Source organism: Elephas maximus, chromosome 20 (assembly GCF_024166365.1).
Source record: "Elephas maximus indicus isolate mEleMax1 chromosome 20, mEleMax1 primary haplotype, whole genome shotgun sequence".
NCBI lineage: Eukaryota > Metazoa > Chordata > Mammalia > Proboscidea > Elephantidae > Elephas > Elephas maximus.
In genome coordinates, this window is record NC_064838.1 from 17,783,838 (window position 1) to 17,810,805 (window position 26,968).

The following is a 26,968-nucleotide window of genomic DNA, read 5'->3' on the forward strand; positions in this document are numbered from 1 at the left end:
TGACTTTCATGTTTAGCAGTAACTTTCAGGAAAATTCTACTATTGTGATTTTAGATGGCGTGTGTTTTAGGAGCTCTATAAAACACACACACCTAAAAGGTTTGTATTTGAATTCTTTTCATTTTAGTCAGCCGTAGACAAGTTTTAGTCTACATTTTTCAATAATTGACTCCATTATATTTGATAAAACATAGGTTAGTTCTGACGGCAATAGTTAGCATTTACATAAAGAGCTTTTTTTTTTTTTTTTTTTAATCTTCAGAAAGCTTGTAAACCTAAAATAATTTTCTTGTCCCCGCTAGGCAAGTACGAAGCTCCCGAATTCCTGGCTTTTATAAAAGGAAACTGAGGCCAAGAACTGGGATTGAATTGAAAACATGGAACAAAGGGAACTTAAAAAGGCATGTGTTCTCTATTCAGCTGAGCAAAAGTTGCTACGTCTTACACACTTCTCATCAGCAGCATCTATTGACATAGAGGAAACATCCAGGCTTGTAATAATTGCAGAGGTTAGAAGCAGTAATTAAAACCACATAAAATTAATTGATAGACTTAGAAAGATTTATGTGCTTTGAAATAAAAGTACTTTCAGCTTGTTTAGATTTATACCTGTGACTTGTCGATTTTGTGTATGCGTGTGTCATTTTGAAAATGAGGCCAGGATGCAATTATTCGAAAATGTTCCCAATTTCCAAAAGCCTACTGCCTTGCATGAAAGAACGGTGAAGGAGGGCCATCAGGGCCACTCTGTTGTTGGTCCCTACCACGAGGCATGGTTATCCTCTTAGACATGACTGTCTTCTGACCATAATCCTGTCAAGACTCCAGTATCTTGAAGTTTTATAGATTGTGCTGCTATTTCCTAATGCAAGAATGTTGTTGCTGGGTGCTGTTGAGTGGATTCCAACTCAGTGACCCCATGTGATAGAGTAGAACTGCCCCATAGGGTTTTCTTGGCTGTAATCTTTACAGAAGGAGATCATCAGGTCTGTCTTCTGCACAGCTGCTGGGTGGGTTTGAACCGCCAAACATATGGTCAGCAGCCAAGCACTTAGCCATTGCGCCACTAGGGCTCCTTCAGTATAAGAATGCATTGTCAAATTCTCTTAAAACTGAATTCTTTTGGTTTTGTGGACTGGACCACATAAGAAGACGCACTAGTGACCAGCTGGGTAGTATACTGAAAATAAGAAAAAATTCTCTCTTTGGAGGATGTGGGCACAGGGAAGAGAAGGTAGCTGTCACACACCCCGTGTGGGCAGTGTCAGTGTGGGACACAGACACTAAAGCAGACTTTATTTCTCCAGTTATTCTACACCTTTGACCTCAGCATTTGCTGACTGACCACACTTGATAATTTTCTCAAAAAAAAAAAAAAATTTTATAGCTCATGTAAATTACTTTTTTTAATTTTAAACAATTTTTAATGTAATAATCCTTTTAAAAGAGTTTTCAAAAGATTCTCTTAAAGGGTGAACCTTTAGGAGAGTGTTATCCTGTCTTCAAGTCTCTGAAATGATAGATAAGTAGAAAGATTGTTAAACTTTTAAAAAATACTCATTATCCTCTACAGTTTTTTTTATTGCAAAATCAAACTCACACAAATGTAAATGTCTCCACTTGGATCACTTAATGGTAAACATTCTATCATGTTCAATGTATTATGAATAGTAACGCTGCGGGCGGGGGGAGTCCTCCCACCCCCCAATTAAGAAAGCGCATTTTCCAGATGGAACCAGGTGGTTCAGAATCTGACTGGTATTTCCGGTGAGGCTGCGTTGGAATTGTGAGTGCAGGAGTAATCACGCCTTACTAAAAGAGGGAGCTATCTTCACATCTCAATTTGCATAATTGATCCAGTATGAAATAAGTCCTATAATAGATGAGCACTCTGGGGATCCCTTGTTTGTCTCAGCATGTTCAGTGTCTGCAAGGCATTACCCATCAAGTGGGAGATGGCTTTGCGCATCATCCTTTCTCGTGGCTTTCCTGGGAGCTCAACCGCCTTTCTAAAACTAGTGATAAAATCATCAGAGACATAAAAATGTTTCTTCTGGACAAATTTGTTATGTTACAATGATAGTGTGTTTATGACTCAGTCTCCCCCTCCTCTGCCATTTCTTTATTTAGAAACAGCAGGCAGTGTAGGCAAGTAGGCAGCTGCCCAAGTTTCCTACCAAGATAAAAGTCGTGAAATTCTTCCTAAATACGGCTTGGCTATTAATGATGAAACGGGGGAATCTTGGGGCTGTGGCTCACAGGGGCACCATTGTCCCTCTCTCTCATCTGAGTATTTAAGGTCAGACAGTAATTCAGACAAAGCAGGAGGAAATATCAAAAATGAGATGTTATATTAATCTATGTGGTTGGAAAAACTCCATGGTGGCGGTTGGTTTTCCTTTTCTGTGAAGCTTTTTTTTTATGGAACATATTATTTTGACCCCAATGAGTACAAGTCAAAAAGTTCTTTAGGAACGTCCATACCATGACCAGTGGCCACACACTTTGAAAAAGTTCTATCAGAGATACAAACGTAAAATTGCCTACTGGTAAACAAAGCAATTAAAGTATTTAGAGTAGAATTATGACACATTCATAAACTGTACTGATTTTGATGTACTCAAAATTAATGGACTTATCTGGGGTCTGAGATAATCATCTTCAAAGTGTGAGGAGGGGTGAGCCAAGCAGGGGATGTGGGTGCCTGAAGGGTATCTCTGTCTGCCCCAAAGGCCTGCATCTGGGAGCAGTAGATGGTTGCCAAGGCACGAAGTGAAGAGGCAGGAGACCGGAGTGGTGTGTGCAGACGTCAGGTAAGGGAGGGTATAATTTGTATATTAACCAGTAGCCAATTGCCATCAAGCTGATTCTGACTCATGGCAAGCCCATGTGTGTTAGAGTCGAATTGTGGTCCACAGGGTTTTCAAGGCTGATTTTTCAGAAGTAGTTACCAGGCTTTTCTTGAGAGTCATCTCTGAGTGGATTCAGAGTGCTGACCTTTCAGTTAGTAGCTGAGTGCTTAACGTTTGCACTCTTTATCTTGTAGGTCTAGAAGCTTACCGAGTATTGTAAACAAAAGAAAGATGTGATCAGGTTTGCCGTTTAGAAAGAATTCTGCATGTACAGGATAATTTTCTGAGGCATAAATACAGGAAGGGAAAAAAGTTAGAGAGCTGTTGTGTGTAACTTGCTTGACTGAGTGAATGCTGTTGTCGTTTGAGGTCTCAGATAGGAGAAGGAGCAGGTTTCAGAGGGGAGGTAATGGTTCACCTTGGATATGGTGAGTTTGACACATCCTCGGAATATCTACATACAGATGCCCAGCGACGGTGGACGTACAAGTGAAAAAAATCCAAGGAATATATTCATCAAGAACTTAGCACAGAGCTGATACTTGTAACTGTAAAGGCAATAATTAAATGATTACTACATGTTTTTTACATGTAGGACACGTAAAACAGGTTCTGCCACGTAAGCACTAAATAAATGTTTGTTCTTAATGGACATGAATGATTATACTCTCTCATGCAGTTTCTTTCCTGGAAAGCACTGATTTATGTAAAAGAATATTCATTTGTGTGATTATTTGATTGAACATCTTCCCCATTAGAGGGCAAACTCTATGGGGGCAGGGACTATATCTGTTTGGGGTTGTTTTTCATTTTTGTGCTGAAATCATTTTAGATGTCAGAAAAGTTGCAAAAATAGTACAGAGAATTCTTATATATTCTTCCTCCAGTTTCCCCTAATGCTAACTTCTTACATAACCATAGTACAATTATCAAAACTATGAAATAACAATGATTAACAATGCTCTTAACTAAACCATAGACCGCTTCCATCTGGCCAGTTCTCACACTAATATCCTTTTTCTGGCCCAGGATCCAATCCAAGATCCTACATTGCGTGTAGTTGATTAATCTCCTTTGTCTCCTTCAATCTGTGACAGTTCCTCTTTCTTTTTCATGACCTTGACACTTTTGAAGGGTACTGGTCTTCAATGTTTCTCAAATTACTCAAATATTCAACTGTGAGCTTGTCTGGTATTTCTCAAGATTAGACTGAAGTTACTTTTTTGGCAAGAAGACCACGGAAGTGTTGTTATACCTTCTAAGTGCATCCCATCAGGGCGTGCATGTGCCAATATGTCTTATCAGTGGTGATACTGACTTTAATCACTTATTAAGGTGATAACAGCTGAGCTTCTCCAGTGTAAAGTTATTATTCTGTTTATGATTACCTTTGTGTGTTCAACTCTTAGCACAATGCCTGGCACATAAAAGATGCCTAGTAAATATTTGTTCATGAATGAATAAATGAATGAGTGGCACCTGCTGAAATTTCTCTCCTCAAAGGAGGGCAGCTGAGCAATGTACCGCCTTTTTGCGTGTCCAAGCCAGGCACAGCCCCAGTTAGGAACGGTGGCTGTGTTAATTTCCAGGATTTTCCGTGAGAAGGGTGAGCGGGTTCACCCTGTCTCTCCTGGTAGGTCATCCAGGCTGTCCTAAACGAATGCACAGATTTGTCAATGGCTATTTATTCTTTCTGATCCAAAGCTGATCATGGGGATGCCATAGGACCGCTCCATTGTGCATGAGGTCGCCATGAATAGGGGCTGGTATGATGGCAGATAACAACAACAACATTCTTTCATGGAGATGGGGCCCCAATCCACTCTGAGTCAAGAATACTGGATGGGGTGGCTGAGATGAGATTCCCCTGTTCTGAATGTTAGAGTTAGAAGAAGCCAAAGGTCCTTTTTTAATTTCTTTCCCATGAAACATATTCCCTTCCATAAGGGTGAAAGTAAAGTCCACATTTCAGGAATTATTCAGTGACAAAAAGTTTACAGGCAGGAGCTCCAGTAAGCGCTGCCAGGCTTTTGTATAAATGCTTGAGTCTTTACAGATAGTTACTATAAATGTTACACACTTCTCCATTTCCATAATTGAAAGAAAAAAGTCTAAAATGCGCTTGCCCCAAATCCTAATTTACTCAGCAATTAATCTGAAATGAAAGCTAATTTCTTTGCTTACTTTGACAAATATTTTAGAACAAAGGGGTTACTTTAATTTTTTACTGACTTGCTAATCTATTTTTGATGACACTAATCTTTTTTGGCTGGAGGCAGTGGCTGAGTGGTCTCTACATCACAATTGTTCAACCTAGACTCCCTGGAGCCAGAGGTTCAAATCCAAGCCGGGTCACCCTCGAGGAAGCCTGATAAATTGAGTGCCTTGTGATGCAGTCCTGACAGGGAGGTGATCTTTCAGCAGAGCCCTTGAAAGCTTAAGTTTTCTCTAGACATTAATGATCCCCCAAATAAAATAGACCAGAGTATCCAAAGCATGTTTCTCATCCACCCTCTAACCAACCCCAAATGCAGGAGAGAATGTTTATGATAGAAGGGGGAGGTAAAACGTGTTGAAAAAGATAAACTGTGCCAAACATTAGAAGATCCCAAACAGGTGTAAAGGGAGAGAAACCTGCTGGGAGCCGAGACAGCACACACAAGTGCAGCCTTCCTGCCGGCACTAGTGGAACTGTGAGCTCTTTGACATGAAATATTCTGAAGCCGATGGTAAAACTTGGACAATATAAGGAAAATTAGTCCCCGAGAAGAGGGTGAAAGTGAAAATTAGGAACCCACGCCCTACAGTGTCTCTCGATTTGACTTCCCTTAGAGTCCCCAACTTCACACCCACAGACACAACCAGGTAGACACTGCAAACTGACGCATGCGCAAGAGAAGTAACAAGGTCAGCGCCGAACGTCGTTTCCTAACAGGTCACTCAGTAAGCATGAGATTGTTGTTGTTGTTGTTGTTGTTTTTAGGAGCCGTTGAGTCGGTCCCGACTCATAGCAACCCTGTGTACAACAGAACGAGATTGCAGTAAAGAAAAAACCCAGTCAGCTGGCAGGAGACCTGGAGTGAAGAAATAATTTCTCTTCACAAATTCTACAAATGAAAGTGGGCCAGTTTGTATTGACCTTCCTTTAATTGTATTATATGCGCCTTTATACGTACATACACACACACACACACACATGCATGCATGCACTTTTCTAAACATGAAAAAGGTGGTATACAAATACATATACACACAGATCTAATATATGCTCATTCACGTGTACATTCTCTATTTCATGATCTTTCTGGATTTATGTTTTCTACCTAGAACTATCATCATAGTAATTGCTCAGAATCAAAAGTCTAGCTAAAACAGTTCCGTTATATATGGGCTATGGAAATATTTATTCAATTATTAAATAAATCTGACTATTCTCCCTGGGTTTTAACTCATCCATTTATTTTTTAACTCAACAAATGTTAATAAACACTTACTATGTTTTTTTTTTTTTTATGTACAAAGTAGAGGAAACCCTAGTGGTGTAGTGGTTAAGGGTCAGCAGTTTGAATCCACCAGGCGCTCCTCGGAAACTCTATGGGGCGGTTCTACTCTGTCCTACAGGGTCGCTATGAGTCAGAATCGACGCGATGGCACTGGGTTTTGGGATGTACAAAAGTAGCATTCTACTCTGCCTATCTCTGTTCAAGCTTTGCCGTGTGTGTGTGTGCACGCGCGTGCATGCGTGCGCACATACATGACAATTCATCTTAGATGGCATAATGACCAAGGAAGAACAACAACATTTTTTGTCAAATTAGTGAATTCTTCCCCAAGGAAAAAACTAAAGGAAACCGATTTAGATGATGACCAAACAGAGACATTGTTCATAAAACTGTGAAAGGTTAGAAAGGCATCACATGGCCTCCCTTGACTACATTTGTTCCAGACTCAGTCAAAAATGGAGTAAACTGTATTTCCCATGAAAAGGGTTGCTTCTAGGCTTTAGGAAGAATTTCTTGGCTTGTGAAAGAATAAAACATTGTCTTCTCTTTTCAAAGATTAGATTCTTAGAATTCATGAACTGGGAGAACTATAGAATTTATCTGATTCATTGCCTTTTAATCTCCTGAGGGGTCATGTACCCTTTTTAGAATCCAATTAAAACTACAGACCTTCCTTTTAAGAAAAAATAAACATACAAAATGTGGCATAATATTTCAGAGAGTTTATGGACACACACAATTTACCTTACCCACAACTAAAACTCAAGCTTATGAACTCAATCTCATTCAATACTCCCATTGTACAGATGAAGAAACTGAAGTCCAGAGGTTAAGTAATGAGTCCAGGTTACTTAACTAGCTAATGGTAGAGCCAGAAAAGGAATGCATTTCACAGACTTCTCTCTAATCCAATTATCTTCCAAGTGTCCTGTGTCTTTGGATAAAAAGTAGTGAAACGAACCTAATGTCCTTCCCGGATTACTTCTCTGCCATTTATTCTAGGATATTATTCAATTGTGGGATTGGAAATTTAAAATGACTTTTGTCAAATCTTCTAAATATCTATAAAAATAGAAAAAGATGTCATGGTTCAATAGGAATAATCTAAATATAGTCATGTTCTAAACTAAAAAATAAATCTTTAATATTATTTTTAATTGGTGAATTTCTCCTTATCCCACCTCCGAAATAAATACCTAGAATACTAAGATGCCTTAGCGTGAGTCCTTATCTATAATGGCTCAAAATAAATAATTGTAATTAGTAAAAGTCATAGCCAAGTAAGAACGCCCATCAGAGGAGCTTCTTTATATCACAGGTGAGGTTACATTGCCGGTATAGGTTAATGGGTTAAAAGCCAGATTCCAAAACAAAAATATCTGGATTTGGATCCTCCACTAAGTAATGCCCTTGGGTAAGTTTTTTAATCTAAGCCTCAATGTCTTCCTCAATAGTATGGGGATAATAGCAGTATCTACTATGGTTATTTTGAGGACTAAATAAAATAATATATATTATCTGCTCAATACAGTAAGTAGCCAAAGTCTATCTAATATACAAAAATCAAAACAAAATTTATCATAGTTCCTAAACAGAAAAACAAAAACTATAATAACCTCTAGAAAAAATCATAAGCGGAAAATCTGTGTAACATAAACTGAAATAAAGATTTTTAGATAATACACAGGAAGTATAAACCATAAAAGAAAATAAATGATAAATTGGACTTTCTTAAAATTATAAACTTCTGCTCTTCAAAAGACACTATTAAAAAAAAAAAAGCCACAGACTGGAATAAAGTGTTTGTAGAAAGCGTATCTGATAAAGGACTTGTAACCAGAATGTTTAAGGAATTTGTACAACTCAATAATAAAATGACAAATAATCAAGTTAAAAAAAATGGGCAAAGGATTTGAACAGATACTTCATCACAGAAGACATATGAATGGCAAACAAGCAAATGAAAACATGTTGCTATTGTTAGGTGCCACAGAGTTGCTTCCTACTCATGGCGACCCTATGTACAATCCTTATGCTTGACCCCACTGTTGAAGCCACTGTGTCAATCCATCTTGTCAAAGATCTTCCTCTTTTTCCCTGACCCTCTACCTTACCAAGCATGATATCCTTCTCCAGGGACTGTTCCCCCCGATGACATGTCCAAAATATATGAGACAAAATCTCACTGTCCTTGTTTCTAAGGAGCATTCTGGCTGTACTTCTTCCAAGACAGACTTGTTCATTCTTCTGGCAGTCCACGGTGCATTCAATATTCTTCGCCAACACCATAATTCAAAGGCATCAATTCTTCTTAAAAAAAAAAAAAAAATTCTTCTTAGATCTTCCTTACTCATTGTCTATCTTTCACATGCATATGAAGTGACTGAAAACACCATGGCTTGGGTCAGGCACACCTTAGTTCTCAAAGTGAATCTTTGCTTTCTAACATTTTAAAGAGGTCTTTTGCAGCAGATTTGCTCAATTCAATACATCGTTTGATTTCTTGACTGCTGCTTCCATGTGCCTTGATTGTGGATCTGAGAAAAACAAAACCCTTGACAACATCAAACTTTTCTCCATTTATCATGATATTGCTTATTGGTCTTGTTATAAAGATTTTTCTTTTCTTTATGTTGAGGTGTATTTCATACTGAAGGCTGTAGTCTTTGATCTTCATCAGTAAGTGCTTCTAGTCCTCTTCACTTTCAGCAAGCAAGGTTGTGTTATCTGCATATCATAGTTGTTAATGAGTCTTCCTCCAATCCTGATGCATGTTCTTCATATAGCCAGCTTCTCAGATTATTTGCTTAGCCTACAGATGTAATAAGTATGGTGAAAAGATACATGCCTGATGCACACCTTTCCTGGTTTTAAAACATGCAGTATCCCCTTGTCCTGATCAAACAACTGCCTCTTGGCCTATGTACAGTTTCCTCAGGAACACAATTAACCGTTCTGGAATTTCCATTCTTCACAATGTTATTTGTAATTTGTTATGATCCACACAGTCAAATGCCTTTGAATAGTCAATAAAACAATGGTAAACATCTTTCTGATATCCTCTGCTTTCAGCCAAGATCCATCTGCTATCTCCTTGTTCCATGCCCTATTCTGAATCTGGCTTGAATTTCTGCAGTTCCCTGTTGATGTACTGCTGCAACTGTTTTTGACTGATCTTCAGCAAAATTTTACTTGCGTGTGATATTAATGATATTGTTCAATAATTTCTGCATTCCATTGGATCACCTTTCTTTGGAATGAGCATGTATATGAATCTCTTCCAGCCTGTTGGCCAGGTAGCTGTCTTCCAAATTTCTTGTTATAGACAAGTGAGTGCTTCTAGTGTTGAAACATCTCAACTGGTATTCCATCAATTCCTGGAGCCTTGCTTTTTGCCAATGTCTTCAGTGCAGCTTGGACTTCTTCCTTCAGTATTCTTAGTTCTTGATCATATGCTACCTACTGAAATCGTTGAATGTCAACCAACTCTTTTTGATACTGGGGCCCTCTGTATTCCTTCCATCTTCTTTTGATGCTTCCTGCCTCATTCAATTTTTTAGCCCATACAATCCTTCAGTATTGCAACTTGAGGTTTGAATTTTTTCTTCAGTCCTTCCAGCTTGAGAAATGCCGAGCTAATTCTTCCCTTTTGACTTTCTAACTCCAGGTCTTTGCACGTTTCGTTATAACACTTCTCTTTGTCTTCTCGAAAAACCCTTTGAAATCTTCTGTTCAGCTCTTTTATGTCATCATTTCTTCCATTCGCTTTAGGTACTCTATGTTCAAAAGCTAGTTTCAGAGTCTCTTCTGACATCCATTTTGGTCTTTTCTTTCTTTCCTGTATTTTTATTGACCTTTTGCTGTCTTCATGTATGATGCCCTGGATGTCATCCCACAACTCATCTGGCCTTTGGTCACTAGTGTTCAATGTGTCAAATCTATTCTTGAAATGATCTCTAAATTCAGGTGGGATTCAAACTCAAGGTCATATTTTGTCTTTCAGTAAAATCACAGTACACAGCCTAATAAATTAGAATGGCCTTAAATATTTCCTTGATTTAAAGCTAGGTCAAATTCTCCCTTTGTAAATGAACTATGGGAGAGGGGAGAGGAAGAAAGGAGTGTTTATGTCTACATTAAATAAACTTTTTTTAAAAAGCTGTGTTAGTCATAGCTTATATGCTTTCTCTTCAACTGTTGGAAAATTTTCTCTATTTTCCACATTGAAAAATTCTTATATGACTGACTTTTCCTGGCATCATTACATTTTGATATAATGAATATATAACTATGCACAGCAGTCTCTAAAAAGATCACATTTATTCAATTCTACAATTATTTAAATGCATCTTTTTGTCAAAAAAAATAATAATTGTATTATAGTACTTATAGCTTTGAATTCCAAAGAAAATTCTCTCAGAGTCTGTTTATCATTCCCATCATGTTATCCTCGTTACTTTAATGAAGACTAAGATCACGAGATATTTTAAAGAGTAGGAACCAGACTGAATTGATAAAGGATACACTTGCGGCTTATGTAACCAAAATGAAGCAAGCCTGAAAACTTTATTTTGAATAATCTAAAAAGATCCATCCCCCCTCATCCTGATTGCAAGAAAGATCGAAGTACAACTTTTTCAGCTTTGGTGGCTGATCAGGAAAAACAAAACATTTGCCGAAACTCTCCCGGGACTGATGTTAACTGGAAATATGTGTTCAGGTGTGTAAGATTGTGAATATATCTGCAAAGAATCACATTTTAATTAGAAGGATTCTGAACGTTAAATGAGCACTGAATACAGTATATTGTGAAGAGAGGGAGCAAAGTTAATCCCCTAACCCCATGCCATTTACTGTGAACGTTTAGAAAACAAAACATTCACAAGTGCAACACGCAGAACTTAACTTGCATAGCAACGTTGAATGACTCAGATTCCATAAAGCTTAAACCCTTTTGGTTTTCCTCTGTGTTCCAATCTCACCGACATCCTCCCCCAATATTTTCATATTTTATACACCCATGACTTTGTTGATCCTGCCCTTCTACCTGGAATTTCCGTTCCTGCCTCCACCCCTCATTTCTCCTATTTAAGGTCCTGTCTAAACTTTTTTTTTTTCTAAACCTTACCTTTGCTGTGAAGTCTCTGAACTGCCGCCCTTTCCCCTCCCTCACTCACAGGATTGATGGCCTCTTCCTCTCTTCAAATCAGTGGTGTGATACAGCTCACATCTCACTGCCAGTCATATGTATTGAAATCTCACTTTGTGGCTAGGGAGTTTTCCTATACTACTCCTTTTTTTTTTTTTTTTTTTTTTTACTCCTTGCACAATGCCTGGCACATAGTCTTACTTACAATTCTAAATATGCAACTTACCAAAATCCAACAATTTCTCGTCTTTGACAAAAAATTAACCCAAACAGATTTGTCTTCTGCTTTTTTTTTTTTTTTTTTTAAATAACCCCAGGGATGTTTCAATATTAACCAAATATCTAAGACATCAACATATAACTTAAAATGCGTGAAATTAAATAGGTCCTGTCATGGACAAGTGTGCTTTGCCCTTGCAGTTGCAATATTGGTTTCGGCAAACTATAATAATCGGTTGTTTTTTCAGTATTTGTCACTTGGAGAATTTAACATAAATAGCAAAGACTATACACCAATCTGCATCCATCAAGATATTTTAAATTTCTCAATCTGCCCATGTTATATGGGCCACTCTATGATTACAGAATCCCCAGGGATGACATTCGGGAATCTTCGCAGCCCTCCTGGATTATTTATCTACCATCCTCAAGGTTAATTCACATGAAACAATTTCTCTTGTTAAATGCCAATTTTGCCCTAAGGTATGAATGTTTAATCCTCATGAAGGTAGTGGGAGTTACATACGTGTAGCGGTTACAGTCCCTTAAGTAATTAGCAGTGAGAGAATGTTAATAAGAAAGTGATTTATACAATACTAAAGAACTGCCAAATACAGTAAAATCTAATTTAGACCAACTGGTGGAAAGCCAGACTCAACTGGTAAAAGAGTAAGAATTACAGAATATTGTTTAAGAAATTATATATCATGACTTTCAAACCTATTTGGCCATTCAAAGTACTTCTCAAGCTGTAATGGACCAGAGGTCATAGAGGGTTGCCAAGTAGAGAAACTTCGGAAAACTCCTTTAAATGGGTAGATAATAGTGATTGTGATTATCATCATGTGACACTTTTAAACAAAAATTATTTTTTTTGCTGAACCTCTTGTTGTCGTTAAGCACCATTCAGTCAATTTTCTGCTCATAGAGACTCCACATGACAGAATAGAACTGCCCCTTAGGGCCTCCTAGGCTGTAATCTTTATAGGAGCAGATCACCAGGTCTTATTTCAAGGAGAAGCTGGGTGGGTTCAAACCGCCAACCTTTTGATTAGCAGTCAAGTGCTTAACCATTGCGTCACCAGGGCTCCTTGAATCCATTGTGGTCCCACATAGTTTTATTTACACTATTGCTTTGCTGAAAAAAAAAAAAAAAACAGAGACTTGATATGAGCAGCTCTACTTTCTGGGAACACAAAAGGGCAAGTAAGTATCTCCTGGCTTTTCCCAGACTTCCAAACTACCTAGCGAAATAAGACACATAAATATGTTAAGATCTCCATGACAGTTAGTTGTTCTTTCACGCTGTATTTATTCTAGTCATTGTTTTAGGCAGATTGGTGACAGGATTTGACTTTAAATACCATGGGAAGCCATTAAACCTGAAACCAAACCTGTTGCCATCGAGTAGATTCCAACTTATAGTGACCGTATAGGACAGAGTAGAACTGCCGCATAAGGTTTCCAAGGAGTAGCTGGTGGATTTGAATTGCAACCTTTTGGTTCACAGCAGAGCGCTTAATCACTGCACCACCAGGGCTCCTTGGGAAGCCATTAGACAGTGTTAATTGACAAAATCTGGTCAGTACTTGACGGCATTGGTTTTTTTGTTGGGTTTTACTTCTGTAAGTGGTGAGGGAAGGGCACATAGGGGTAGGCCAGATCTTAGGTGCAGAGGGTTGAATTGGTCGGATTTCCCAGTCCATCACACTCCATCCTTTTTGGCCTGTGCAAGGCCTCTTTGTCTTCATTTTTTTATACTCTATTTTGTCCCCAGAAACCACTCCCACTCTCTCCTCCACCACAGATGATCATTCTAATATGTCTGATGTCTCCCTTTTATTTGCATGCTTTCTTGTAAACTATGACTTGTTCGTTTTGTTAGCATGTACTTTTGATGTCCACATAGAACTGCTACTTAACGTCTTTACTCTTTCTACTCAGCATTATTTTCTTAATATTTGCCAGTTTGTTTGTGCTTTGGCCTGTCGTCTCTAATGGCTGCACATTCCATGGCCTGAACCCACAACAGTTTGCTTCTCCCTTAACTGAGCAATGAACAACTATGTTGTTTTTAAATCCTCACTATCGTAAAGCTGCAAGGAACACCGTCATGTTGTTGTTCATTGCCATCAAGTTGCCTCCCACTCGTGGTGACTCCATGTATGACAGAGCAAAACATTGCCCGGTCCTGTGCCATCGTCATGACTGGTAGTATGTTTGAGTCCATTGTTGCAGCTATTGTGTATTTTAAGTGCCTTCCAGCCTAGTGGGCTCGTCTTCCAGCACTATATCAGGCAATATTCTCTTGTGGTCCATATGATTTTCACTGACTGATTTTTGGAAGTACATTGCCAGGCCTTTTTTCCTAGCCTGTCTTAGTTTGGAAGCTCTGCTGAAACCTGTTCAGCATGGATGACCCTGCTGGTATTCATAGCAACACGCAAGCCCCCACAGCAAACAAACTGACAGACAGGTGGTAGAACGTCCCCATAAACATTCCATTATGAATCTGTTTGTTAATGTCTCTGGGACATATACCTTGTTGTTGTTGTTGTTAGGTGCCATCAAGTCAGTTCCAACTCATAGTGACCCCATGTACAACAGAACAAAACACTATCCAGTCCTATGTCATCCTCACAATTGTTGTTATGTTTAAGCCCTTTGTTGTAGCCACTGTGCCAATCCATCTCATTGAGGGCCTCCTCTTTTTACCAAGCATGATGTCCTTCTCCAGGGACCGATCCCTTCTGACAACATGTTCGAAGTATGTGAGACGTCTTTTTACCATCTTTGCTTCTAAGGAGCATTCTGGTTGTATTTCTTCCAGAATAGATTTGTTTGTTCTTTTGGCAGTCCATAGTATATTCAGTATTCTTCTCCAACACCAGAATTCAAAGGCATCAGTTCCTCTTTGGTCTTCTTTATTCATCGTCCAGCTTTCACATCCATAAGAGGTGATTGAAAACACCACGGCTTGGATCAGGTGCACCTTAGTCTTCAAGGTGACATCTTTGCTTTACAACAATTTGAGAGGTCTTTTGCAGCAGATTTGCCCAACGCAATGTGTCTTTTGATTTCTTGACTGCTGCTTCCATGGATGTTGATTGTAGATCCAAGGAAAATGAAATCCTTGACAACTTCAATTTTTTCTCTGTTTATCGTGATATTGCTTATTGGTCCAGTTGTGAGGACTTTTGTTTTCTTTATGTTGAGGTGTAATCCATACTGAAGGCTGTAGTCTTTGATCTTCGTCAGTAAGTGCTTCAAATCCTCTTCACTTTCAGCAAGCAAGGTGTGTCATCTGCATAACACAGGTTGTTAATGAGTCTTCCTCCAGTCTGATTCCCCATTCTTCTTCATATAACCCAGCTTCTTGGATTATTTACTCAGCAAACAGATTGAATAGGTATGGTGAAAGAATACAACCCTGACACATACCTTTCCTGACTTTTAACCATGCAGTATCCACGTGTTCTGTTCAAACGACTGCGTCTTGATCTATGTACAGGTTCCTTGTGAGCACAGTTAAGTGTTCTGGAATTCTTATTCTTTGCAATGTTATCTGTAATTTTTATGATCCACATAGTCCAATGCCATTTCATAGTCAATAAAACACTGGTAAACATCTTTTTGGTCTTCTCTGCTTTTAGGCAGGATCCATCTGACATCAGCAATGATATCCCTGGTTCTATATCCTTTTCTGAATCCAGCTTGAATTTCTGGCAATTTCCTGTTGATATACTGCTACAGCCACTTTGCATGATCTTCAGCAAAATTTTACTTTCATGGGATATTAATGATATTGTTCGATAATTTCTGCATTTGGTGGGATCACATTTCTGGGAAATAGGCATAAATATAGCTCTCTGCCAGTCGGTTGGCCAGGTAGCTGTCTTCCAGCTTTCTTGGCATAGACAAGTGAGTACTTCCAGCACTACACCTGTTGAAACAACTCAGCTGGTGTTTTGTCATACCTAAAAAAACCTAGGAGTATGATAATTGGGTTATGGGTACAAAAAAAAAAACGTTAGCTGCCAACAAGTAGATTCTGACTCATAGTGACCCTAACAACAGACTAGAAATGCCGCATAGGGTTCCCAAGGAGTGGCTGGTGGATTCAAGCTGCCAACCTTTTGGTTATCAGTTGTAGCTCTTAACCATTGCGTTACTAGGCCTCCCAGGTTATAGGTATAAACATACTTAATTTAACTAAAAATTCCAGATAGTACTTTCCTAGGAAGTTTCCCCCTGTTTATACTCCCAAAAACAGTGCCTAAAAGGTCCTGTATTCCCAGATTCCTGTCAACAATTACCCAGCTGTCTAAATCTTGCCAATCTGATGGGTATAAATTGATATCTCATTCTTGTTTTAATTACCATTTATCTAAATATAAATGAATTTGATCCAATCTGGTGAAGGCTGGGGTAGTTGTGGTCCATTAGTCATTTGGACTAATCTTTCCCTCGTGTCTTTGTTTTTCTTCATTCTCCCTTGCTCCAGACCGGGTTAGACGAGTAGTTGTATCATAGATGGCTGCTCATCAGTTTTTAAGACCCCAGACGCTATTCACCAAAGTAGGAGGTAGAACGTTTTCTTTATAAACTATGTTATGACAATTGAGCTAAATATCCCCCAAGACCGTGGTTCCCAGCACTCAGCCCACTAACTTGATCTCTCAGGGAGTCTGGATGTGTCTATGAAGCTTCTGTGACTTTGCCTTGGTCAAGTTGTGTTGATTTCCCCAGTATCGTGTACTGTCTTACCCTTTACCAAAGTTATCACTTATCTAGCCCGGTTTGTGTCTTTCCCTCCCCACCCCTCCCCTCTCTTGTAACCATCAAAGATTGTTTCTTTCTTTGTGTAAATCTTTTCATGGGTTTTTATAACAGTGGTCTTATACAATATTTGTCCTTTTATGATAGACTTATTTCACTCAGCATAATGTTTTCCAGATTCATCCATGTTGTGGGATGTTTTGCAGTTTCCTCATTGTTCTTTATCGTTGTGTAGTACTTCATTGTGAGATGGAAACCCTGGTGGCGTACTGGTTAAGAACTATCACTGCTAACCAAAGGGTCAGCAGTTCAAATCCACCAGGTGCTCCTTAGAAACTCTATGGGGCAGTTCTACTCTGCCCTATAGGGTCGCCACGAGTCAGAATCAACTCTGCATCAATGCGGGTATGTACCACAGTTTGTTTATATATTCATCTGTTGATCAGCACTTAGGCTGTTTCCATCTTTTTGCTATTGTGAATAATGTTGCAGTGAACATGGCTGTGCGTACGTCTATTCATGTGACAGCTCTTATTTCTCTAGGATATGTTCCTAGAAGTGGCATTGATGGATCATGTGGTATTTCTATTTCTAGTACCATTTGCCTTCCTACCAGCAGTGCATAAGAGTTCCAATCTCCCTGCAGCCTCTTCAATATTTGTTATTTTCTCTTTTTTTAATTAGTGTCAGTAATGTCTCAGTGAGATGGTATCTCACCGTACTTTTGATACGGATTTCTCTAAAGTCTAGTGATTGTGAGCATTTCCTCACGTGTCTGTTAGCCGCCTGAATGTCTTCTTTGGTAAGTGTCTGTTCATAACCTTTGCCCATGTTTTAATTGGATAACTTGCCTTTTTGTTGTAGAGATGGTAGATTTTCCTACAGATTTTAGAGATTAAACCTTTGTCAGATATGTCATGGCCAAATTTTTTTTTCCCAGTCTCTAGGTTCTCTTTCTACTCTTTTGGTGCAGAGCCTAAGTGTTTAATTTTGTGTTTGTGTATTGTTAGTTATGTTTTATATCCTATTTATGCTGTGTATTACAGCCCCTGATGCTGACTCTAATTTTTCTTCCATGACCTTTATAGTTTTTGGTTTTATATTTAAGTCTTTGGACCATTTTGAATTAGTTTTTGTGTATGGTGTGAGATATAGGTCCTCTTCATTTTTTTTACAGACATCCAGTTTTGCCAGCATCATTTGTTAAAAAGACTGTCTTTTCCCCCATTTAATGGACTTTGGGCCTTTGTCAAAGATCAGGTGACTGTAGGTGGGTGGATTTACATCTGGGTTCTCGATTCTGTCCCATCGATCAATGTCCTTGTACTAATACTAGGCTGTTTTGACTACTGTAGCTGTATAGTAGGTTCTGAAGTCAGGTAGTACGAGGCCTCCCACTTTGTTCTTCTTCTTCAATAACACTTTAATTATCCGAGGCCTCTTTCCTTTCTGTATAAAGTTAATGATTTGTTTTTCCATCTTGTTAAAGAATGCTGTTGGTATTTGCATAGGGATTGCATTTTATTTATAGACTGCTTTGGGTAGAATTGGCATTTTCACTATATTAATCTACTTATCCGTGAGTGTGGTAGGTTTTTTCATTTATGTAGGTCTCTTTTAGTTTCTTGCAGTATTATTTTGTAGTTTTCTTTGTATATGTCTTTTCCACAACTAGATGGTGCCCAGTTACCACCACCGACTACTCTGACAGGGATCACAATGGAGGGTCCTGAACAGAGCTGGAGAAAAATGTAAGACAAAATTCAAACTTACAAAAAATGACCAGACTTACCAGTCTGACACAGACTGGAGAAACCCCAAGAGCATGGCCTCTGGACACCCTAATTAACTCAATACTGAAATCACTCCTGAGGTTCGCCCTTCAGCCAAAGGTTAGACAGGTCTATAAAACAAACAATAATACGCATAGTTCAACCACGTATACAAGACTAAATGGGCACACCAGCCCAGAGGCAAGGACAAAAAGGCAGGAGGGGACAGGAAATGTGAACAAATAGGAATGGGGAACCCAAGGTCTGTAAGAGAAGAATGTTGATGCGAGGTTGGCAACCAGTGTCATAAAATAATGAGTATTAATTGTTTCATGAGAAACTAATTTGCTCTGTAAACCTTCATGTAAAGCACAATTGTTTTAAAAAGGAAAAAAATAAATATAAATGAATTTGAATATCTTGATGTATGTTTGTTATTCTTTTGTGTTTTCAATTCTGTAAATGCCTGTTCGTATTCTTTGCCTGTCTTTCCATTGAGATTCCTGGGTTTTTGTTTTGTTTTCTTGATTTGCAGAGACTCCACTTGTATATTCTAGATATTAGTCCCTCGTTGGTTTTTGACTTTGAAAACATCTTTTCCCAGTCTGCTACTCCTCTGTTAGCTTTGTCCATTATATCTTTCCCTTGAACAGGATGTTTTGATTTTGCTATCATCAAATTCATAATTTTTGTCTTATGCTCTACACTTTGGGGCATTTATTTTAAAAGTCTTACCCCAGTTTATGTCCTAAAATTGTTCTCCTACGTTATTTTTTATTCACTTTACATATTTATCTTTCACACTTAGATCGTTAATCCATCTGGAGTCCATTTTTGTGTATGGTATTATATAGGAAACTAGTTTCATTTTGATCTGTATAAGTGAACTAGTTTTCCTAACACTATCCAGTAAACAATCTCTATTGATTTGTGCTGTCAACCATCATATTTTAAGTTGGCTGAGCTTTCCTATCTGTTCCATCAGTCTATTTGTCTGTTCTAGTAACAATCAAATACAGATTTAAAGTATGACTTATTTTGTAAGTCAGGTCATTATTCATTCTTATTCTTTATTGGTTGTAAAAATTTTTAGTAATTTGAGTTCCTAAAAAAAAAAATGCTGCAGGAATTTTGATTGGTATTCAATTGACTTTAAAGATTAAATTAGGAAAACTGGCTCCCCATTTATTCAGTTGATATTTTTTAAATGAGTGTTAAGCTTTTCTCAGGAGAGATCTAGATTAATCTGTGTAAACTGTTAGATTGTTTATAAATTCTTTTGGCCATTATGTATAATCCTGTATTTGACTATATTTTCTAGTTGGTTATTTATGGTGTAGGAAATTTTTACTGAATTTTATTTGTTGATAATATAAGCAACAACCTTGGTAAATTTCTTGCTGGTTTTTATAGTTTATCTCTTCAGGCTATTGGATGTATTATACCCATCTTCATTGCCCAAATGGTAGCCACTAGCCACATAGGGCTGTTGAGTTCTTGAAATGTGAGATGGCACATATAGGAATAAAAAAATTTTGGAAGATTTGATTAAATAAATTACATGAGTAAAATTAATCTCACCAATTTCTTTTTGCTTTTCTTAATGTGGCTAGTAGATATTTTATGCTTTTTTTTCACATTCTTTTCTTTAAATTCTGTTGTGTTTTAGGTGAAAGCTTACAGTGCATATTATTTTGTCATTCAAAAATTTGTGACATTGGTTGCAGTTCCTGCACGTGTCAGCACTTCATTCTCCTTTGCTCCGGATGTGATGAGACCAATAGGTGTATTTTAGATGGCCGCTCACAAGCTTTTAAAACCCCAGATGCTACTCACCAAAGTAGGATGTAGAACACAAACTTTACGTACAACATTATTCCGGTTGAACAAGTGAATTGTCCCATGAGGCTATGATCCTAAGCCTTCAGATCCCATAAACCAATCATGTCAGGTGTTTGGTTAAGTCTAAGAAGTATTCCTATTTGTGCACCTTATGTGTTTTATTGTACACATAGGTGCATACACTTACATGTATATATATCTATATTAGAAGTGTTTATATGTGCTCACGCATATGTATACCTATACCATTGTACGCATACAAACATACATGTATAACCACACTAGTATATCTAGCTATTACTGCTATTCTCCAGCTTTCTTATCCTTACTGTTTGCATGGCATATCTTTTTCCCCATATACTTTCAATCTATTTGTGTCTTTGTATTTAAATTGTATCTCTTACAGAATTGGTTTTTTATCTAGTCTGACAATCTCTGCCTTTTGACTGATATCCAATCAATTTATGTTAATATATATGGTTGTATTGAGGTCTAATATTTTGCATTTTTGTCTCATGTCTTTATTTAATTTTTTTTCTTCCTCTTTGTCTTCTTTTGAGTTAATCAGTTATTTTTTAATATGCCATTTTAGTTTTCCTTTTGGCTTTCTAGCTATATCTTTTGACTTTTTTTCCCCAGTGGTATCTGTACAGTTTACAATATGCCTTTAAACTTATTCTAATCTATTTACAGTTAATATTTATTTACATTAAACAAAATACATACAAAGGTATATTGCTATTGATAGCCTATGGTAGGCAGAATTCCAAGATGGCCCCCAAGATTACTGTTCCCTAGTGTGCAGGCCCTGTATAATCTCTTTTTTTGAATGGAAGTAGAGCCAGTGAATATGGTGGAATACCACTTCCATGGTTGGGTTATGAATCAGTCAACTTAAATTAATCAATAAAGGAGATCATTAAGTGGGCCTGACGTAATCAGATTCATTTTCTAGAGGGACTAGGCCTTTCCTGAAATCAGTAAGATTCAAAACATGAGAGGCCTTACAGAGGAGGCCCCATGGCAATGAAATGTGATAGCTCTCTAGTGGCTGAAGCGCCAGCAAGAGAATAGGATCCTTTGTCCTACAGCTGCAAGGAATTGAATTCAGTCAACAACCATGTAAGCGTGAAAGAGGACCCCAAGCTCCGGTAAGGAATAAAGACCAGCTTACACTTGCTTTCAACTTTGTGAAACCCTGAGCAGAGATCTCAGCTCAGATTTATGACCTAAGAGCTGTGAGATAATAAATGGGTGTTGTTCTAAGCTGCTAAGTTGTGATAACTTGTTTCTCAGCCTTTCATTCTTAAAGGTATTTTTATCATATATATTACATCTACAAACATTATAAATCTGTCAATACAATGTTTTCTTTTTTGCCAAATAGATTAAAAAACAAACAAAAAAAAGCCTTTTAAGTTTACCAACATGTTGTTGTGTGCCTTCAACTCATGGTGACCCCATGTGACAGAGTAGAACTTCTCCATAGGATTTCCTAGGCTGTAATCTCTACAGGAGCAGATCACCAGGTCTTTTTCCCACAGAGCCACTTGGTGGGTTCTAACCGCTGATCTTCCAGTTAACAGTTGAGTTCTTAACCATTGTGCCATCAGGTCTTCTATATTTACCGACATGTTTATTTCAAGATATGTCTGATTAAAAAAATTATCAAGCATGCTTATGAAAATACCTCACGGGGGAAGGTGTATTTGGGTAAAAATATAGTATCTATCTCTCTCTCTCACTCCATCCATCCGTCCATCCACCCATCCATCCATCCATCCCCCCACCCACCCACCCACCCATCCACCCATCCACCCACCCACCCATCCATCCATCCATTCATACACCCACCCACCCACCCATCCATCCATCCATTCATCCACCCACCCACCCACCCATCCATCTATAGCTATCTAGATAGTTTCAGATTGAAAAACTTCTATTAGCATTGCTTATTTTTTATAGTGCCAGTGCAATAGTGATGAATATTTGCAGATTTTTATTTTTTGAAAATATCTTTACTTTGCCTTCATTTTTTAATATAGCTTCACAGAATATAGACATATTCTCTGACAGTTTTATTTTTTATTCAGCACTGTGAATATGTCGTTTCATTGCCTTCTGGCTTCCATAGTTTCTGATGCGAAGCTCTCAATTAGTTTTATTATATATATCATTTTTCTCAGGCTGCTTTTAACATTTTTTTCTTTGGCTTTCAGCAATTTGACTATGATGGGTCAAGGAGTGATTTACTTTTTACTTAACCTGATTGGGTTCAATATATTTCTTCAAACTCCAAATTAATGTTTCCCACAAAATTTGGGTTTTTTTCAACCATTATTTCTTCAAAAAATATTTTCTACTTTTTCTCTCTCTCTTTTCCTTCTGGGATTCTAATTATATATACATAAGACCACATATTGTAGTCCCACATATCTCTGAGGTTATGTTCATTTTTCCTCAAACTTCTTATCTTTTTCTCTTCCATTTTGGTCATTTTTGTTGCATTTTTCTCAAGCTTACCAAATGATTTTTTTGCTTTTGTTGAGATCATCTAGTAAATTATTGCATTTATTGTTTCTTTCAGCTCTAGAATTTCTATTTTATTTTTTATACTCATTTTATTTTTTTCCATGGTTCTATTTAGATTCCCTATCTGTTCATTCACTTATATCATATTTTGGTTAATTTTTTAAAGGTATTATTATTATTTTTGATTCATACAAGATATTTATAATAGCTGCTCTGAAGTTTTTGTCTGGTAAATCCAACATCTGGGCCCATTCAGAGTCAGGTTTTTGTTTTGTTTTGTTGACTGCTTTTTTTCCCTGAGTGTGGTTTCATAGTTTCTTGTTTAAATTCACATCTGGTAATTTTTAGTTGAAAACTGGACACTGCCCACAATACGTTATAGCAATTTTGTTCCTGTCATGTTCTTTTGAGGATTATTGAGTTTTGATTTGCTTGCTTGCTTGCTCGCTCGCTCTCTGTTGCTCTCTTTCTCCCTTCCCTCCTTCCCTCCTTCCTTCCTTCCTTCCTCTCTTCTTCTCTCTCTTCCTCTCTTTCGCTCTCTCTTTCTCTTTCTTTCCTTCTCTCTTTCTCTCTTCCTTCCCTCCTTCCCTCTCTCCTTCCTTCCTTCCTTCTTTCCTTCCTTCCTTCCTCTCTTCCTCTCTTTCGCTCTCTCTTTCTTTCCTTCTCTTTCTCCCTTCCTTCCTTCCTTCCCTCCTTCCCTCCTTCCCTCCTTCCCTCCCTCCCTCCCTCCCTCCCTCCCTCCCTCCCTCCCTCCCTCCCTCCCTCCCTCCCTCCTTCCTTCCTTCCTTCCTTCCTTCCTTCCTTCCTTCCTTCCTTCCTTCCTTCCTTCCTTCCTTCCTTCCTTCCTTCCTTCCTTCCTTCCTTCCTCTCTTCCTTCCTCTCTTCCTCTCTTTCTCTCTCTTTCTCCCTCTCTCTCTTTCTCTTTCTTTCCTTCTCTTTTTCTCCCTTCCTTCCTTTCTTCCTTCTTTCCTTCCTCTCTTCCTCTTTCTCTCTTTCTCTCTCTCTTTCTTTCTAACAGGCATTAAATTTGCAAACTTTGACTCCCCTCAAATACACAGTTACTCATATCTCTTTTATGGCTTTTTTGTTGTGTGGTTTTTTTGTTTTGTTTTGTTTTTTCTTTTTAATCTGTTCCCTTTTAGTTCTGTCCTGTGACTGATAAATGTAGCTATAAGCTAAGGATTTGGACATAAGTGGAAACCACTTTCTTTGTAGCTTGCTGGATTCTGAGGATTGACTCCTAATTTCCAGGCACTCAGTCATCTCCAGATGCTGTACTCTGACACCTCAGCCCATCCAGTTTCACTTTTCTGCTACTCAGGCTGTAAGTGGCTAGGTGACACATACAATAAAGAAAAAGATCAAGCTCACAGGCCTGATTCCAAGTACTTCTATCGTTTTAGACTATATTTCTCTCTGGTTTTTGCGTGATTTACAGTCACCCTCCCTAAAATCTCTCCTAGTTTTTGCTGGCAAGTGTTACTTGGTGCTCTGATTCAGAGTCCTCTATTTTCTGAGATTCTCACACTTCTTTAGATTGTTGGCTTCTCTCCCAGGCCTGTACACTGACCTACATTTAGCCAGAAAGGCTACAGTTTTTCCATCTCCCTTTTCCTCAGCTATAGCCACAAGAGTTAAGCAGCATTCTTGAGCTGGAGAGCCACAAACTCACAATCCCTATCCCTTAGAGTTGAAGTATTTGAAATTAAACCCTTCACTTGGTTCTGTCTGCTATTGGATGCTTTCTAATGCCTTTCAGTAGTTTTTAAATATGGGTTAGCATCAACACTTCCTTTTCCACCATTACCAGAAGTTGACTTTCCATTATTTTAAAATAAATTTTAAAGTTTTGTGAGTCTAAAATATTTTTATTTCATTTTTGAAGGATGTTTTTGCTGGATATAGAATTCTAACTTGGCAGGGTATTCCCCCCCACCCCCCGCTTCAGCTCTTTATAAACTTATTTCCTAGTTATGTGGTTTACATTATTTCTGTTGATAAATTAGCAAAACTTCTTATCATTGTCTCTTGTACATATTTTTTTTTTTCTCTGTCAGCTCTTAACGTTTTTCTCTTTATTATTGGATTTCAGCAACCTGCTTATGATTTCCTTAGGCATAGTTTTGTTTCTTCTGCTTGGATTCATTAAGTATTTTGGATATATACAAGCTAAATTTTTACTTGAATTTGGAAAGTTTGGGCCATTATTTCTTTAAAAGAAAATTTTCTGCCCCAATCTCTCATCTCTTCTTCTGGGACTCCGATAACACGTATGTTTGTCTGCTGTATATCCTCCCACAGTTCCCTAGGGCTTTGTTCATATTTTTTAATATATTTGTATGTATTTTAGTTTGCATAACTTCTATTTTTGTCTTCACATTCATTGATCTTTTCTTCTGTAGTATCTAATCCAATATTATGCTCACCAGTTACTTTTTTATTTCAGATATTGTAATTTCATATCTACAAATCCTGTTTCGTGTTTTTTTTTCAGTCTCTATTTGTCTACTGAGATTCCTTATTGTCCTCTCATTATGTTTATAATTTCTTTTAAACCCTTGAAATATTTAAAATAGATATTTTAAAATCCTTGTCTGCCAAATCTATCATTTCTATAGTTTCTAGATCTCTTTATATTGACTGATTTTTCTTTTCATTGTGTATGACATTTCTCTGTCTATTCCCATGTCTAGTAATTATTTGCTGTAGGCTGGATATTATGAATACTATGTTGTTGATTGTGTAGATGCTTAGTATTTGACCAGTGTCTCAAGAGAACCCTTATGAAGATTTCAAGGGTTTCATCTTTGTCCAATTCCCTTCTTTTTTCAGGAATGCTGATCCATGAATTTTAGTTCCCTTAGGAGCTCCAAACTGTGAACTTTGTCTCTTCAGGTCAGCAAAATTGTCACACTCTGGGTTTCCTCACCGTGTGCTGAGTTCTACAAAGTGCGTCTAGGCAAAGGGCCAGGGTGATTGTGAGTTTCGCCTTGTTTGCTTACAATCAAGAAGCTTAGTAAATTAGTTCTGTATTGCCTTTTTTCCACATTATTTAGTTATATAGTTACATAAATAGAGAGGATAGCCCTATAGAGTTTCTCTAACATGGACAGAAGCAAAAATCTCCTAAAGTCTTTTAATACCTCACTAGAATAAAGAAAACACTGATCCAAAAGCCTGTCATGGGACTGAAGCTAGTAGAATTAAATGACCCCAGCTCTTGGAAAAAATGATATTGTTTGGACATAAAATCAGATTGGCCCTGGAAAGAAGGAACTAGGATTAGATAACCCCTTAGGTTTTTCTCAAATCTAAATTCCATTTACTGTATAGGATACTTTAGGTTACAAATAGTACAAAACACAAATCAAACTGGATTAAAAAATAAGTCTTTGGAGGCGTTGTAGGCTGCAGGACTGATCTGGTTCGAGGACTCCATGAGATTTATCTTTTCATCCCTCCAGTCAATTTTCCAAGGTATCACTTTCAATCTGATTCTTATCCTAGTCACATGGTGACTGTTGACGCCTCTTAACTACATGTTTGTTCATTCATGTCCAGAAAGGAAACACCTCTCTTTCATACCTAAAGAAGTTCTTGGCATCCCTCTGACTGGACCAACATTGATCATACATTCACTCATGAGCCAATTACTTAGGTAGAGAATGTAGTTAGGGAAATGGGAAAGCCTAGATTCGTGCACTTCTCTTAACCAATCACTGTAACTAGGGAAATAGGATAGACTTCATGGGATTAAACAAACTGAGGCTTATCCCTGGAGCTGAGCCTGGGGTTGGTGGTGTTCAAACCAGTTGGCAGTAACATAATATGGGAAGGGTGGCTTCAGGATGCCAATGACTATCAGGATGGCAACTATAACACGGATTCTAATCACACTCAAAGTTTGAAAATTTACTACTTACTGTTTACAGGAAATATGTTCAAATGGTTATTATATCACAAATTGTCTTCTCATTCTTAGATGCATTTATCAAAATGAAAGCAGAGCTCTTAATTATTAATATGTTTGAGTAGAAAAAAATAGCCTCTAACATATTTCATACCAAAAGATTGGGTGTAAATCCATATACTAAAATGTAATAGTGGCTTTCTTTGTGTTGTAAAATTATGATGATAGAGCTCATTCTTTGTGTTTTTCTATAGTTTTCTGCATTGAGCATGGATTTCTTATATAACTAGAAAATAAATTCATTATGATGGTTTTTATGGAGTTTCAAGAGAAAACAGTATTCCAGCACTAGGAGAAGCAATCAGTGTTGTAGTTGAGACCTGGACTGTGGAGTCAGGCTAACTTGA